Raw genomic sequence first — 11,401 nt, forward strand, 5'->3', positions numbered from 1 at the left:
TTTTATGTTTGATACAGTCTAAAAATATCCGAAATTCATTACCCACTCCCGAATTTGGAATAAAATGCGTTGTAATATATAAGTAAAACGTGGACTAATTGTGCTCATTCTTCTTTTTTAAATTTTGTTTATTTAAGGCTCACTCGCCGCATCCAGCATTACAGAGCCGATATATTACTTATTACCAAGGAATGTAATTGTCGCTGAAAAATGCAAAAAACAAGCGACAAAAGAGAATAGCGATAACTCTTTGTCCTCATCTGCAGAGGATAAAGACATTGTTGCATTCCATTTTATTTGCAACAAACATGGAGAGGAAATTGTTGTGAACTTTTTAAACTGCGATAACTTGTATATTTCAGAAGTAAAACACAAATCATGTCAACAGATGGTTAAGTTTATGTCTAAGCTATGATAACTGATACTTATTTAACCAAAAACACTATCGGAAACCGACTACTTCTCAAAATGCGCGGCAGGCGATCATTGTCCTTTGCAGTTTGGGACAAACGCTTATTGCGAGTTGAGTTTGTCCCAACATTTACAAGAGACGACAATGTTGTTGTCATTGGCAATGTTGTTATTTTACATTCCTTGCTTATTACTGAAACCTTTCCCATTTTGATTTCTCAACAATTTTCCTGATCCGCGTTGAAAAATACTGATTCGTACATGTTTTTTTTTGCATCCATCTCTCTATTCCGCCTTGACCGCCGACGTTTGTTGAATTAGATGCATTGTTTTCGATGTCAGTCCACTCGTCATCGTTTTGTGTTCGTTCTTCAGCTGCTGTTTCATTAGGAGGCGATGATGGTTTTTGGTTAGTGTTTAACGGTGGGAATTCAGTTTGGTTGAATAATTCGTCATACGAAGAAGGCAATGATGGCACTGCTGCAGTATTTCTGTTTCTGTGTATTCACTAATTGATATTAAAGTTCATACGTAGAACTAGTACCCCGTTCGGAATCCCCGGAAAGTAATGTTCCGGATATGGAAATAACTTTTCCGTACTTCACCATATGCTCGTGTACGGTATTATGACTCACAGTAGCTGGCAGATCGTGAACCTTAACGATTACCGCATCACTATCAACGTAAACCGGTGTTAGCGGACCGATATGTAGCGGAAGTGGACAAGGCACGACTCACGAAAGTAGACGCGAAGTTTTCTCCGAACTAAAACCGGGTTTCTCACGAAAATATAAAAATTACGCGACGCACAAAAATGTCTGCTCTTTCTTCTTTATTTGAAAAACTGAACTCAAAAAACAATGACATTAGTAATATGTATGACAGGACCGCTTCCTGTTCTTGAAAATATTTGATACATGTTGATTTACTTGAAATATAGTTTTTGTTCTTTTCCAGGGTTGAATTCAGTTCCCTGATAACCATAGACATCCTCCCGGCCTTGAGGCGGATGCCTCAATTAGTAGGAAGAATGACCAGCTTATGGATTGGCCGTTGGTAGATAGTTTGGCCTCTCTTCAAATCTACGTTCCGAACGATGCCGTTACGATCCGGATGAGTTGCTATAACCCGAGCAAGCTCCCAGAAAGCAGGTGGTGTGTTCTCATTTTTCACTAGCACAAGGTCGCCGATCTTCAGATTGTCCTCAATCTTGTGCCATATCGTTCGAGGTTGAAGCGTTGAAATGTACTCAGTCCGAAATCGTTGCCAAAACTCTTCAGTCATTTTTCTCAGTCGACGATACCTATCGAGACGATTCATCGGCACGTGAGATACATTCGGTTCGGGTACCAGATTCAGTGGTTGGCCAACGATGAAGTGTCCCGGTGTTAAAGCCTCACAGGAATCAATTGAGCTGGACAAAGCACATAATGGCCTTGAGTTTAGACATGCTTCAATTTGGCTCAAAACGGTGGATAGCTCCTCAAAATTCAATATGTTGGTTCCCAGTACAACTCGAAAGTGCTTCTTCATGCTTTTGACTGCTCCTTCCCAAATACCGCCCATGTGGGGGGCAGACGGTGTGATGAAACTCCACTGTATTCCCAAGCAACTTAGGAATTGGCCGACTTCGGAATTAAATGTAGCAGATACCAGAAGTTCCTTAAGCTGGTGATCGGCGCCAACAAAATTAGTTCCGTTATTGACCAGGAAGTCCACGACGAGTGCAAAAACGTTTCAACGCTGCTATGAAAGTGTTGGCCGACATATCTGTAACTGCCTCTAAATGTACGGCTTTGGTTGCTAGGCAAACAAACACTGCGATATAGCCTTTTACAGTTTTCACGGATCGTAGTAGACTGGCTTTAATTGTGACAGGTCCGGCATAGTCAACTCCAACATTTTCAAAGCACCTGCTGCTAATGGTTCGAACCGAAGGCAGGCTTCCCATCAACTGGTTTGCTGTTTTAGCTTTCCAACGCACACAGCGTACGCAAGTATTTAAAACAGAGCGCACCACAGACTGGCATCCGATTACCCAATAGTGCTGGTTCAGTGTGGCGATGAGCAGCGTAGGACCAGCATGCAGATTTTGCTGGTGCAACATTAATATCAGTAGCTTCGTGTAAAGGTGCATCTTCGGGAGAATTATGGGATGCTTCATCTGAAACGATTGGCTTGAGTTCTGCAACCTTCCTCCAACACGCAATGTGCCATCACCATCGACGAATGGGAAAAGCGACTTGAGTGGACTGCTGGAAACGAGTGGTTGACCTTTTTTCAGACGCTCGATGTCTTGACCGAATACTTCATGTTGAGCAAATCGCACCAATTGTAGATTGGCTTTAACAACTTCCGATGGTTGCAGCTGTCCAGTCACCTTTTCCAGTCTACGGAAAGATGCCAATGAATTGGTCTTGTATCTCTGAACCCATGCTAGTACCCGCTGCAAAAGTTTCAATGATGTACTTCGTTTCAGCAGCTGCTCTTCAAATTCCCAATTGGAATTGGATTCCACGTCAACCGTGGCGATTGCAACAGTTCCTCGTAGTTCCGTATTGCCTCCTTGGATGAATAACGCTTCTGCACCGCAGTTCCATTTATCTACGCTCAAAAGCAGGAATGCAGGACCAGTCCACCACAGCTTATGTTCAGCTAGTTCCGTTGGCAATATACCTCTTGATGCGCAATCAGCAGGGTTATCGCTCGAAGAAACGTGACGCCATGAACTACGTGGCAGGAAATCCAATATAGCCGAAGTACGACTTGTCACAAATGTCTTCCATTTCTTGGGGTGCGATGAGAGCCATCCTAGCACGACTAGAATCCGTCCACGCGTTGCAGGTAACATTCAGATGATCCAGTGATTCGAGAACTTGCTTCATCAGCTCCACAAGCAGAACCGCAGCATTCAACTCGAGCCGGGGAAGTGAAACTTGCTGAATAGGAGCAACTTTGGTTTTGCTCGCAATTAACGTAACACTGATATTTCCGCCGTTGTCCTTAGATCTCGCATACACGACTGCTGCATATGCTGCCTCAGACGCGTCAGCAAATCCGTTGTTAGTAACGATCCATCTTGGAATGCGGAAATCCTCGATTACAGAAAGGCTTGCTTTGATGTTGTTCCATTCCTGATTGATTGCGGCTGGAAGTGGATCGTCCCATTGCAAATCATGCAACCACAGTTGTCGGTATATGATTTTGATTCGCACAATTATTGGTGAAATCCAACCTAATGGATCGAACAGTCGTGCTGAGTCCGAGAGAAGTTGACGTTTAGTATTTGGCCTGTCAATGTTGAATTTCAACTGGAATCCAAATGCGTCTTCAGACGTATACCACAGTATGCCCAATGCTTTCACTGACTCCGTATCTTGACGTAGATGCACAGGAACTGACGCTCTTCTATCAACCTTCGCTTCTCCTTCCAATAGTCGAGGATCGTTTGCCGACCATTTTCGCAAATGGAATCCTGCTTCCGAAGTAATCCGAACAACATCCTTCTTCAGTGCAACTGCGTCTTCTAATGTGGCAGCCCCAGAGAGAAAATCATCTACATAAAAGTTTTTGTGGACACGATCTGCTGCGACTGGATACTGTGTATTATCAATTCAGTGCAAACCCGAATTATAGCCGCTAACGAAGTTGGATTTTTCTCACAATCCACACGTCAATGTGATTCATGTAGGTATGTAATCAGTATGAAATATGTTGGTTTTATTTACAATAGAAATCCTTATCTATTGCAAGTACTGTTGTCTCCGAATATTATAAATATATTGAATTAGTAAATATTTTTTTACTGCATATTCGTTATAGAAATGGAAAAAATGCAACCTCAGTTGACAGGAAAACTACGATTGTATGTCATACCCCAGAAACCCATTGCCCAGAAAGTGATTCCCCAGAAATTAATTCCCCTGAATGCACTATTCCCCAGAAAGCCATTCCCCAGAATACCACAATCCCCAGAAAGACATTTCCCAGAATGCCCCCATCCCCCGAAAGACATTCCCCAGCATACCATACCCCAGAATGCACCATTTTCTAGATTTGACTAAATACCACTAAAAAAAGTTCGTATTAATACTAAATATATACTAAATACTCGTTTGACATAATGCCGTTTGGCATAAGTCCGTTTGGTATAAGTGCGTTTGGCATAATGACATTCGGCATAAAGACCATTTGACATAACGATCGTTTGACAAGAAAAATAGTCATAATGATTTTAGGGACATTTAGCATAACGACCATTTGGTATAATGACAATTTGGCATACAAATTGAAAAATTCATAAAAACTCTAGGATTTCTTCCAATCAAATGCGTGCATGCTTCCTCGTTATAAGGAGAAATCGTGAGCTTTAAAAGATGGAATCATCAGGTCATCTATCTTATTCGGTTCGTATGCGTTGAAAAGAAATCATATACATTTCGACTTTTGCGATCTTTTAAAAAATGGATCATCTAGTCTTCTGCCTTCTTTCGGAAAAAGGCGTACTTTTGAAGCGGTCATTTACTCTTTTGCCCTTTTCAGGGCAAATGCATGCTTTTAAAGAAGTCATCTACTCTTTTGCCTTTTTAGGGTAAATGCATACTTTTAAAGAAGGAGTAATCTACTCTTTTGCTTCATCCCGGGCAAATGCGTACTTTTAGAGAAGGAGTCATCTACTATTTGCCTTATTCCGGGCGAATGTATACTTTTAAAGAAGGAGTTATCTACTCTTTTGCATTATCCCGGGCAAATGCGTACTTTTAAAAAAATGAGTCATTTACTCTTTTGCCTATTTCCGGGCAAATGCATACTTTTGAAGAAGTAATTATCTACTCGTTTGCCTTTTTTCCGGGCAAACGCATACTTTTAAAGAAGGAGTCATCTACTTCTAAGAATGGAAATCATATATTCTTATGACCCCTTGCATTTGATACTTTTTTCAACGATTATGCCAAATGTTCATTATGCCAAATGACCTCGAGGTACCCAACAAATTATGTCAAACGGCCTTTAGACATTTAAGTCGTTATGCCAAACGGTTTTATGCCATATGGTCTTCCCCCAATATGAACAATGAACATAATGAATTATCTGCTCCTTCGTATTATATGTGAACCTTAACAAACAAATCAAATGGGCTCCATTTCGGGCAAATGCGTGCTTCAAAAGAATACAGCATATGTCGTTTTGCCTTATTCCGGGCAAATGCGTGCTTCAATATAAGTATTTTTGATTAGAAATATAGTATCTGGTATTTATAATTTATAGAAATGACAGCGAAAGACATAGTTTTTTAGACTGATACTTTTTTCTGGGGAACGGATCATTCTGGGTTTTTGGTTTCTGGGGAATGGGTCATTCTGGGGATTTCTTTTCGGGGAAATAGTACATTCTGGGGAATATCATTCTAGAGAATTGGTCGTTCTGGTAAATGGAATTCTGGGAAATACCATTCTGGGGAACTGATTCTGGGGATTGGTATTCTGGGCATTGACCTACAACCGAAAACTACAATACCCGTGTATTTCTCTTTAATGGATCAATCAAGGTAACTCATTTTGCACTCACCGCATCAAAACAACGGCAGCACTGTATACGCATATTTCTATTCATGTGTGTTTGACAGAACATGTCTACGGTGGCGCAATCTGTTCATTTCATAGCGACAGTTTTTGCTTATTGATTGGTCCATTAAGTGTAGCTCTCATACTCAGTCAAGAAAACATCTTATTCACAGTCCATACAAATCGAGAAGGAAGAAACCCAGTGGAATAACTATCGTGATGACAGAACATAAAATAACGTTTAATCACAGACAAACAGACGTAACACTGATGAAATTCCCATCGCCCATGCTCTAAACGGTTGTTTTAAATAACACTGATTACCTGTTTCACACCTAGAGGCGCGCGCATCGTTTTCCTTCAGATTTGAATGTTCACACTAGCGCCGTCTGTTGACATTGTCGTACTAAACACTATTTCGTGCAACATGCACGCGAGATGGTGATAAAGTAACTGGGCGATGGATTTTTCAGGAAATTGTTCTAGCTGTTACGTCTGTTTGTCTGTGGTTTAATTTTGAACTGGCTTTGTTGGTTAGGAAAAGGCGAGCAACCCCACAAAGCAATTGTCTTTTAAATAACACAAACGAAATATAGTCGGATAGCCAGAAACAGAGCAAAACAAATCAGACGTGTGTGTGAACTCTAAACCAGAATAATAGAAGGAGCTTAGAAATGGTCATTTTATGTTTGATACAGTCTAAAAATATCCGAAATTCATTACCCACTCCCGAATTTGGAATAAAATGCGTTGTAATATATAAGTAAAACGTGGACTAATTGTGCTCATTCTTCTTTTTTAAATTTTGTTTATTTAAGGCTCACTCGCCGCATCCAGCTTTACAGAGCCGATATATTACTTATTACTGAAACCTTTCCCATTTTGATTTCTCAACAATTTTCCTGATCCGCGTTGAAAAATACTGATTCGTACATGTTTTTTTTGCATCCATCTCTCTATTCCGCCTTGACCGCCGACGTTTGTTGAATTAGATGCATTGTTTTCGATGTCAGTCCACTCGTCATCGTTTTGTGTTCGTTCTTCAGCTGCTGTTTCAGTTGAAATAATAGCAAACTGTGTGGCAGTTAGTTTTTGTTAATCGTAGTAAGCCATCAGTAACATTTGAATTTGTAATCGAAGCAATCTAGTCAAGATTTGAATTTATACATAACGTCACAACACCGGTTGCTATGCACTTAGTATATAACGACTGCATGGCAACCTGCAACTATAAAACCGGCCTCTGTGGCTAGATTCTTTTAGTCGTAATTGAATAAACCTCCAGTGTTAACGTTATTAAAACGTGTTTCTCTTCAGGTTATGAGCCACGCCATACCTAAGAGTAAAAGTGTAAAAAAGAAAGTTCTCGAAGCCGTTCCCAAATTCAAAATGTCCAGTGCGAGGAAAGCAGGAATCGTGCAGTTCGCAGGTGAAGGATATGACACGTGGAAGTTTCGAGTGGAGACTCAATTATCGGCCCATGGGGTGAAGGAAGCCATCACAAAGGATGCCCCGGAGGATGAGGAAGAAAATGAAGAATTCTAGGAAAACGATGAGAAGGCAAAAGCGCTGCTGGTAGCGTATATTGCGGATAGCCATCTCGAGTACGTACGCGACAAGCAAACGGCAAAAGAAATGTGGACGTCTTTAGCAAACACCTTCGCGAAAAAAAATTTTGCTGCTCAGACGTACATTCGGCGATCGATGGCTTTGTTGCGGATGGAGGAAGGAACATCATTATCGGATCATTTCCGTCGATTCGATGAGCTGGGAAGACAGCTGAAAGACGCTGGTGCCACTGTTACTGAGCTCGACATGGTGAGTCAGCTTTTATTTTTTTTTTACCGCCTAGTTACGATGTGGTTACCACGGCGATGGAAAATTTGGACGATCAACAACTGAAGCTTGCGACCGTCAAAGCACGCCTTCTAGCGGAGGAGCAAAAGCGTTCTGGAAGAGAATCCGGTTCGAGTGCTACGAATGGGTCGGATGGAGTGGTGTTAGCGGCCAAATCCAGTAATCGACGTGGGAAATCATCGAAATTTTCCGGAAAGTGCTACCACTGCGGAGAGCTTGGACATAAGAAGTTTGATTGCCCCATGTTAAGGAAACGTTCGGGTCGCGCGCAGGTAGCTAAAATCCCTGTCGATAAGGAGGTGGCGCTGGTTTCAGGAGCAAAAAAGTGTCACGAGCAGAACGTAATCGAGTGGGTACTGGACTCGGGAGCAAGTTGTCACATGGTCAGTGACGAAAGCTATTTTGAGGAACTGCAAGTGCTACAAGATCCGTTTCACATCGACAGTGCGAAGGATGGTGAGGTGCTGGTAGCAACAAAGCAAGGTACGGTGAAGGGCAAGTCGCACGTTGGGAAAAATAGGTACACTTTGTCATTTGGGCAGGTGCTGTTCGTTGACAAGCTGAAGTACAATTTGCTATCCTTGGCGAAATTACTGAAGGCTGGAGTGCACGTTGAGTTCAAGCCAGATCGTGCAATCTTAACGAAGGATGGCGATATCATCGGTGTTGCAGAATTGAAAGGTAACCTTTACTATTTGCGTATGCATTCTATTCGATCTGCCTTAGTAGCCGACAACGCGGAGCTGCAGCTCTGGCATAAGCGATATGGGCATCTCAGCTTCAAGAATGTGCTCAAATTGAAGACGTCTGGAATGGTGGATGGACTGAGTAATGTCCATGGTGATCCTTCGTTTTGCGACACGTGTGCTGCAAGTAACATGGTGAGACAACCATTCAACGGTGCAAGACCATCGACACAAAGGCCACTGGAGCGCGTGCACACGGATGTGTGTGGGCAAATTACCCCTGCGACATCGGACGGTTATCGATATTTCCTATCGTTCGTGGATGACTACACGCACTTTGGAGTCGTTTACCTGCTGAAGAAAAAGGATCAAGTGTTTGATTATTTCAAGATCTATGAAGCGATGGCGACTGCTAAATTTGGAACGAAAATAGCACATTTGCGATGCGACCTTGGACGTGAGTATTTTTCAAAGGATCAACTAGCTTACTACGCAGAAAAGGGTATTCAAGTGGAGTCAACGGTGGGCTACACCCCGCAACAAAATGGTGTGGCGGAACGTTTTAACCGCACCATAGTGGAGAAAATGAAAGCGATGCTGACGGAATCTAGTGCACCGAAGTACCTTTGGGGAGAAGCGGTGCTGAACGCGGTGTATGTCACGAACCGAAGTCCAACTGAAGCGCTAAAAGGCAAGCAAACACCTGCGGAACGCTGGCATGGCGAAAAACCTGATGTGACTAAGCTAAGAGTATTCGGGTGTCAAGCTTTCTCCTGGATACCGAAGCAGAAACGAGGTAAGCTGGATCCAAACAAGCGAAAGTGTGTCATGCTGGGATATGCACCAACTGGATATCGTCTCTGGGACGAAGAATCTCGGAAAATGTATGTGGCACGTGATGTCCGGTGCAACGAATCATCATTTCCATTCAAGTCACCGACTGAAAGCATTGATCGTCGCCTGGTTATTCCGGAGAATGTATCACCGTTATTCAAGCAAGGGGGGGATAGTGAAGTATTTGAAGATGCTCGACATTCCGTTGATAACTGCGCAGCTGGAGAGGAAGACAACATCGAAGAAGGCACCAACGCACTCCCACCACAATCAGAAAGGGACGAACCATATGATGATGTTCCGAGGTCTAGTGGTCGGGAGTGCAAGAGACCAGGTTGGTTTTCTGATTTCATTTCATACAAAGCTCTTTCTGCTGGTGCACATTCTATACAGGTTCCCGAATGCTATAATGAGGTCCATGGTCACCCGAACGAGTCTGAGTGGAGACAAGCGATCAAAGACGAGCTGACGGCGCTGCAGAAGAATAATACATGGACCATAGTGAAACGTCCTCCAGAGGTACATCCCGTACCGTGTAAGTGGGTGTTCAACGTGAAGGCGGATGCTGAAGGGTGTCCAATACGCTATAAGGCAAGGCTGGTAGCTAAGGGCTACGCACAAAAACGACACGTGGACTACGAAGAAACGTTTGCACCTGTGGCGCGGTTGACTACAATTCGAACACTTTTGGCACTAGCAACGACGAATGAATTGAAGATTCACCAGCTAGATGTCAGAACCGCATTTCTGCATGGTAACCTCAACGAGAAAGTGTACATGCAGTGTCCAGAGGGGGTGAAACTAAACCCCGGTGAGGTGTGCTTGCTGCATCGGTCGCTTTACGGTTTGAAGCAATCACCCAGGTGCTGGAACAGCCATTTCAACGAGTTTTTGACGAGTGAGGGTTTCACAAGATCGAACCACGACTATTGCGTATACGTTCGAGTTTGTGGCGATAATACAGTATACATTGTTGTATACGTCGACGATCTGTTGATCGCTGCCAAACATGAAGCCGACATCCAACGTGTGAAGAACATCCTAATGCGTAAATTCGAAATGACGGATATGAAGGAGCTGCACCACTTTCTTGGCATCACAATAGAACGGAACATGGAACGAGGAACCATGAAGCTGTCCCAGACTGCACAGATTGAGAAGGTGATTGCTCGTTTTGGCATGCAAAGCTGCAATCCTGTTAAAACACCAGCTGAACCCAGGTTACAGTTAAAGCGAGAAGCCGGACGATGCACGCACCCATATCGTGAACTCATAGGAGGACTGATGTACATCATGATGGGTTCCCGTCCGGACCTGTGTTTCATTGTTGGGTATTTGGCAAGGTTTCAAGATGCTGCTAGTGACGAGCATTGGAAACATGCCAAACGTGTCCTACGGTATCTGCAAGCAACAAAGAAGATGGGATTACTGTACCGAAGAAATCCGAAGGAGCCGAAAGTAGCTGCCTACGTGGATGCAGATTATGCAAGCGACGAGTCCGACCGCAAGTGCGTCTCCGGTTTTCTGCTGAAGGTGCATGGAAACACTGTTGTGTGGTCATCGAAGAAACAATCTACAGTGGCAATGTCTTCTACCGAAGCCGAATATGTTGCCATGAGTTCCTGCACAAGTGAGACGATATGGTTGACGATATAATGACCGATCTTAAACAAGGTCCACTACATCCGGTACCGCTCTATGAGGACAACCAAGGAGCGATTGCGATGGCAGAACGAGAGGAAACGAAGCGAGTCAAACACATCGACGTGAAGTACCATTTCATACGAAATGCCGTTGCTGATGGTAAAATTAAGCTGATATACATTGCAACACAAAAGCAACAAGCAGATATCCTTACGAAATCGCTAGCCACTCCGACGTTTATCGCTTTAAGAAATAAAATAGGTTTAGAATAAAAATTAACTGAGAGGGGGTGTTGAAATAATAGCAAACTGTGTGGCAGTTAGTTTTTGTTAATCGTAGTAAGCCATCAGTAACATTTGAATTTGTAATCGAAGCAATCTAGTCAAGATTTGAATTTATACATAA

This window comes from Armigeres subalbatus, chromosome 1 (genome assembly GCF_024139115.2).
Source record: "Armigeres subalbatus isolate Guangzhou_Male chromosome 1, GZ_Asu_2, whole genome shotgun sequence".
Classification (NCBI taxonomy): Eukaryota; Metazoa; Arthropoda; class Insecta; order Diptera; family Culicidae; genus Armigeres; species Armigeres subalbatus.